A 7552-nucleotide genomic window follows, 5' to 3' on the forward strand; every position below is an offset into this window, starting at 1 on the left:
TCTGCAGAGACTCTTATGATCGCAGATATATGTGAAGATCTGACATCTGAGCAAACTAAGAAATTCAGGATGCTGCAGCTATCTGAAGGATCATCTAAATGCACCATCTGTGAGAAGCTATTGAAACCAACTGAAAAAAGAACATGCGTCAGATGAAAGACGGTTGTCGATTCATTGACCATCTATTAATATCAGCTAGAAGAGGGATCATAAACTTGTTAATTATGATGGGGGATGGGTTGTTCTATGCAGAGCCGGATTTAGACCTCATGGGGCCCTAGGCAAGATATTGGTTTGCCTCCCCCTTCACACACACACACACACACACACACACAGTAGCCCCTCACACACACACATAATACACACACAGTGGCCCCTCACACACACACATAATACACACACAGTGGCCCCTAACATGCACATAATACACATCCACGAGCTGTGCACTCTTCCCTCTCTTCACACATGGGACGGCACCTGTCATGTGGTGCATGTCCCATGTGACACATAGCAGGCCACACAGAGGAGGGAGGGAGGAGACCAGCCACCACACTAGCCCCTCCCCTGTCTCGCGGCACCCTCCCCCCCTCCCCTGACTTGCGGCACCACCCTGCATGAGTCGCGGAGGGGCCAAATTTTTTTTTTTTATATTTACTCTTGTCCCCCCCTTCTGGGCCCCTTGAGGGCCGCTAGGCCCTAGGCAGGTGCCTAGGTTGCCTAATGGTAAATCCGGCCCTGGTTCTATGTATCCAGTGTTAGGCATCCCTATTCATATGTTCTGTTATAAGGGTGTATGCGTATAAGTACCCATTAAAAGCAACAGCAAGAATATGATCTCTGATAGGTAGTGTAAGGGCAAATAATGAATAAAAGATGGGAAATGAGAAATATGATTTTGCTAAGCTGACGCCATCTTGTTGCCTTATAGTCATTTTATTCTCTTATAGCTTAAAGACAGATTAGATACAGCTAGTTTGTAGGAGTAATTCATTATTTTCAAGAACCATTCTTATGACCTTGGATATAGCAGCTGGAAGATAAAACCAACTCCCCCTTGGGGAGTATTCCTTTGTTAAAATAATGTTTGAATATAGCAAGATCTAAGTAAAGAAAGCATGAGTGGTTAAAACCTTTTAGGGCGTAGTTTTCTGTAATACGTGATTTTGTGCTATAAAGACACGAGCTTGTAACTAATAAAGTAGAGAGTTAATTGAACACGCAGAACTTGCTGTGTCTTTTATTCTCCCAGCTGATGAGCTCATAACTGATAAACTGACACTTACAGGTGAACAATCTGATTTAGATTCCACAATCTAAACCTACAGACCAAGACTTTTAATTTGGTATATGCCCTGCTCAGACAACTGCATCATAAAAAATAAGTCACTTATAAAAGTTGTACTTTGTACTGCTATTAATATATAGATTAGAGGTATTGAGCACAAATGTCGGAAGGCCTGGGTTGGGCACACAACTCAAAATGAACAGCATTATGAAGTACCTCTGACCGCCTAAAGCCATGAAGCATCTGTGGATGAACAGTTCTATGAGGCATCTCTAGCTGAAGAGACAGAACCCTCTCTGGAGCAGGCTCGGAGAATATCTTAAAAGCAGGTTTAGAAAGCAATCCTACTTGAATCTGTTTTCAGAGTCCAGAGAACCTCTGGAATAACCTGGAGAGGATTTGGGTCTATGCAGAGACCAGATACAACAGGATGATTGCGGATGCAAGTTGTCAGGATAACTAGGCTTACTGGGGAAGCTGGAGACCCAGGTTCTCCAAGTATGGCAGGTGACTGCAGGTATAGGATATCTGGATTGCCAGGTTAAGCTGAGAAGCTGAAGATTCGTTTTTTTAAAGTGTCACGTAAGCAGGTGAGGAATGGTGACTACTTGTCAGGATGAACACTACTCAGTTAGAAGGTGGTGGTTTTTGCCAGGGACCTTCGCAAAGAGGTATGGACTTTGCTGCAAGGGCGGCGCAGGTCGCGGTTCTCCAAATCAGTTACCAGCGAAATAGTTGGTGAACAAAGAGGTCAGGCGGCCTGAGATCAAGCCAGCTGGGATACAAGGTACAAAACGTGATTTGAGGAATGGTCAGGGAAGCTAGAGGTCAGAAGCCAGGAGAAAAAGTATGAAGCCAAATCACTATCCAAAAGAGCAGTCAGGAACCAAGCCAAGTCAGGAGCCAGGTGGAATAAAGATACATGGAACAAGAGGCTGGAGCAGGAGACAGGAACTGGAGAGAACGCTGGGGCTAGGCATAGACTTAATACTCTGGCCCCCTAATGGCGCCAGAGTCACCCTTAAAAAAAGGGGCTGAGGGGAAGCAATCTCTGGTGGTGGTGACGTCATTGGCCACCACTGCTGTCACGGAAGTACGGCCGGATGAAGAGCTCCATGTCCTAGTAACCGGACATGGCCCGAGAATGAGAGACAGGCAGCCGTCCCTGTGCAGCAGATGAGAAGCAGGGACGGCACCTGACACCATGTCTAACAGGTGACTGCAGGTATAGGATGTCTGGAGGCACCGGATGATCCATGGGAGAATCAGGCAAAAGGAGAGTCAGGCAAGCCAGCGGACAAAAGTCAAAGATCCACAATAGGGAGGGACACAGGGAGTAAGCAGGAGCACAGTCAATGAAGCCGAGGTCTGGGTCACAAGAGGAGGTGCAAAACGTAGGAACAAGAAGGAGTCAAATACCAGGGAGGAAGTCCTGATTAAATCACAGTAGTTTATACAGTCTCTTAAAGGCCAGACACAGGTGATTATGATCCAGGAGAATGATAAAATCTTAACCCTTTGCAGGTAGGATCAGACAAAGGCAGTGCAGTATCTAGAGGGGAGATACTGAACTGCAGCCTGAGGCAGATTGTGACATGACTGATGTTCCATACTGTTGCATGCCCCATATCATCACAATATTCTGAGCCAAATTAATAATATTTGTTGGTCATAGATAAGGAGTTATATTTGGGCACCTTTTTCCAATTGACCCTTGCTGCAAGCCACTGTATTTGCCATTATACTCACAGCATATCAAACAATACCACTCACAACCAACCAGAGATAGTTAATAGACAAACACAGCCCACTCCACCCCAGAGTCACACACACTGAACTTAATATTACAATTAAAACAACAAAAAGTGAGAAGAGTGAGGGCACCAATGTCCTTCACATATATATATAACCAAAAAAGCAAGAGAGAATAAAAGTAAAAAATAAGTCCCAAAATTTCTTCAAAAGTGTCCTTCTTGCACAAACTAGTGATGTTGTTTGAAATTATATCTATATAAGAAAATAATGTTGGAAATTAGCAAAAATTAAAATTGCAGCTTATATAACACATATAAGTGTATTTCTTTGTGAAAAAGTGATCACACCCTCGTGAATACAGTGCAGTGAAACAGATTTAACGTATGTGGCATATGTTGCTATTTACACTAATGTAGCAATATCTGGATACATCCTTAAAGGACTCCTCAAAGAGATACAAAAATGTATACAATAGTGTAATATAGTCATGCAACAAAGCCACAGAGAAAATGACAGTTTTATACTCACATAAACATATGAATAAATCAGTGTTTAGATTATCAGTGGTTTCTTTCAGCATCTTTAAATTCTTTTAGGCACATATCACTCTCCAGCAACATTTAAAGAAAAATAAGAAGAGGAAACCTATTGTGTAATATGCTCAAAATCCACTTAAATTTTAATATCTTGTATAAAATAAAATACAAAATTAAACAATAAACACAATCAGGCCATGTCATTAAAGTGTGTAAGGACGCCTATAAGATAGATGATAGGACATTTACATACTGATTCCTATTTTAAAGATGTAAAGTTGAAAAAAAAAACTGGGTTATAAACACATGAGCTTGTTCTGAATAGAAAGGAAAAGTCCTTTAAACACCAACGCATTTCAATCCCGAAGTAACTTTCTCAAGGTCACTAATAATAATGGCAATCATAAAAAGTTAAGAGGCATTAATGTGACCATCAAAAGCACCATTTTGGTTAGTGTTACTAGATTATTTTACATGTCACTATTTTAGTTTCTCTTCCCTGCCATTGGGGGACACTGCGAGACATTGGGGTATAGTAGTGGGCTCAGGAGTCTTGTCACTTTAACTGCTAAGTCTTTGGACTCCTCCCCTACTTAACCCCTCCTCTCCAGAGAGATCCTCAGTAATTTTTTTAGTGACTTGGAGCTAAGGTCACTAGAGTATAGGCTCCTGCCTATACTCTGTTAGTCTTTTAGGATGTCATGTTTTTATTTTTCTTCCTTTAGGTGCAGCGCGGGACTCCAGCCTAAGACCCAGGAGAGTGAGTAGGACTCAGCTCTGCTCACTCTGAATCCCAGCGCAGGTAAGAGAAGCCCTGGGCTCACTTACCTTACACCTTCTGCCGGCATTCTCCTTAGTATTAGGCACAGTCTCTCCGTTATTAGCGGACAAGGGAGTGAAGTTGTGTCAGCCTCTCCTCCCGCGCCGCTGCAGATGCCGGCAGAACCCCGCTCGCCCCTATGGCAACGAGCAGTTAATAGGAAGGGGGCACAGCGGCGCTCACACTCATTTAGAGGTGAGTTGGTCTGCTTTAGATGACACGCGCTCCTGGGCATTGTTTATTATAAAGCGCAAGTCCAGCGCTTCAAGGTGGCCATTTTGCGAGGTCTTGATGGGGACTGAAGGCGGAGACAAGCAGGGCGGATCGAAGCAACAGGAAGGGGAGGAGAGGTAATGATAACTTCCTTCCTCCCAGGCTGTTCTTCCCGCGCGCAGGACCCAGTCTACTCATGGAGACACTGAAGTGAGCAGCCTGTCAGCACTGGCCAGATCATCTGCTTTGCGTCTCCTCTACTGACAGAGTTTTGATATCTGCTGTATTACAGGCTTGTATTCTATAGTCATTTGTGGAGGTTTATATTTGTTTTGTGAGTTATTTCTTGGTAAATTTTAGGAGCTGTGCTTATAGTTTGAAGAGACTCCAGAGCTTGACAGTTTCCCTTTTGTCTGCATTTCTTTTTAATAATTATTTTAATAAGCAGTACAATAGCTGAGAAGGGGACAGCTAAAAGCAAGGGTCACTCTGTGCCTTCTGCAATGTATTTTACCTGTGCAAAATGTTATATAAAACTTTCTGTTGGACACACAGACCGAAACGCCTTTTGCGCAGCTTGTACTGCGGAGGCTCAGAGGCGAAACAGCTCAGTCCAGGAGGTATCCTCTGCAGTGGTGGAACCACCTTGGCTGCAATCCTTCTCTTCGGCTGTGGAAAAACTGACGACCATTATGGTGCGGGTAACAGAGGTACGTGAAAACACTACCCCACTTACACTAGCAGGCAGTCAGTCTGACGAAAACGCTTCCACATCTCAGGCGGGGTCTACCCACAGGGAAGATAGGTTGTTAACTATTTCCCAGAGGGGTAAAAGACCTATTACTGATACAGGTCTGGACCTAGATCAGTGCTCTGAGTTATCCTCAGCAGAGGAAGGTGAGGTAGATTTAGACCCGGAAGGAGAGAGCCGTTATGACTCTGACTAAGTTTCCACTAGTGTGGATGGTTTAATTCTAGGAATCAGGCATACGTTAGGGTTTGCTGATCCTGAACCTTCAGCGCCCACGGGTGTCTCAATATTTAAAAGAGCTAAGGCTCAGTTAGCTACATTCCCCCATTCTCCAGAGATGTTGAAGATTATTACAGAAGCTTGGCTTAAGCCAAGTAGACAATTTATGATGCCGGGAAAATTTAAATCCCTTTAGCCTCTGCCACCTGAGGACACAGTAAAATGGGAGTCATTACCTAAGGTTGACACTCCGGTAGCCCATCTAAATTCATCCTCTGCTATTCTTGTCCAGGAACGGATAGCCCTTAAAGATTACACGGATAGAAAGTGTGATTTAGCTCTTCGCTCAGCATACACTGCTGTGGGAAGCTTGTTTAGACCAAATATGGCTGTGGCCTGGGCTAACAAGGCTGTACATTTGTGGATGGAAGCTTTGATTAAGGGTCTTAGAATTAATACTCCTCGTACAGAACTCTTAAATCTTGCAGAGCATGTACTAGAGACCTCGGAATATGTGGCAAATTCAGCCATGGATGCAGTGTCAGTCAATGCTAAGGCCTCCGCTCTTATTGTAGCGGCTCGTCGTAACCTATGGTTGCGTACATGGTCGGGTGATACAGATTCTAAGAGAGCATTAGAGTGTTTACCCGTTGACGGCTTAACCCTATTCGGGGCGGAGCTCGAAAGGGTCATTCAAGAGACTACGGGAGGAAAGGGCACTTCTCTCCCTACTGTCTCCAACAGGCCCGGGCAGGGTAGGTTTTGTTCCTTTCAGAGTTTTACCCGTGGGGGAGGTACCCTTAATAGAGGCCAGTACTCAGTGTCAAGGCCGTCTGCTAGTAGAGGCAGAAGAGGTAGAGGTGGGGCGAGAAGAGGTTCTTCTCACCCAGCAGAGAAGAGCTTAGGGTGACAGAGCTTCTCGTGGGGGAGCGTCTGGTAGGAGCACGCTTTCTTCAGTTCAGAGATCAATGGTGGAAGTCCACAACAGATCTCTGGATTCGAGGGATTGTGTCCAGGGGCTATATTATAGACCTAGCTCTCTCCCCCCGTCACAGATTTTTCATCACCCCTCTCCCCTCTTGTCCCCTCAGACGTGTTGCTCTCCATGAAGATATTCAGAAGCTTCTAGCAGCGCAAGTTGTTAGTCAGGTTCCTCCTCTAGAAGGGGGTCAGGGTTTACTCGAGCCTTTTCTCGGAAGGGAAGGAGTCCTAGCTCTGCAGAAGAATTTAGACAGGCAGATTATTCGTCTGTCCACGCCCACAAATATGTCCCTTGTCTGGTGTTTGTCCCAGGCCAATCTGGAGAAGGGCCAGTCCTTACAGTCCTGGTCTTGGACTCTAGTCTCTACAGACGCAGATCTGTTGGGGTGGGGAGGAGTAACAGGAACCCTGAGGCTTCAGGGTCTCTGGTCTCCTCAGGAAGCCTCTCTTCCTATAAATATTCTACAACTCAGAGCAGTATACAATACTCTGATAGGAGCCCAGAAATTCGAGAAGCTTACATTGCAGCTTCTCTGTCAGTCCCGGAAAATTTTGAAGACACATTCTACCAGGGCAGTGGGTGCCTCCTGGGTGGCTAGGCACGGGGCGTTGGCGGAGCAGTTGCGTGGAGCGACGACTTGGTCTTCCGTCCACACTAAATTTTACAGACTTCAAGGCTTTGCATTGGCTGATGCAGGCTTTGGTCGCAAGGTTTTGCATGCAGCTGGTCCAGAGCATTCCCACCCTTGAGGAAGCTTTGGTATATCCCCAATGTCCCTCAATGGCAGGGAAGAGAAAAAATTTTACTCACTGTAAAATCCATTTCTCTGACTCCATTGAGGGATACTGCGCACCCTCCCTCGCTCTGCATGTAGTTCTGTGTGTGAAAACTTTGGTTATGGTTCTTTATAATTTAAGACCTGTCCAGGTTATATTACCTCCTTTACGTTCACTCTTGGTTATTCAAAACTGAGGATCTCTCTGTAGAGGAG

The sequence above is a fragment of the Mixophyes fleayi genome, chromosome 12 (assembly GCF_038048845.1).
Source record: "Mixophyes fleayi isolate aMixFle1 chromosome 12, aMixFle1.hap1, whole genome shotgun sequence".
Lineage (NCBI taxonomy): Eukaryota > Metazoa > Chordata > Amphibia > Anura > Limnodynastidae > Mixophyes > Mixophyes fleayi.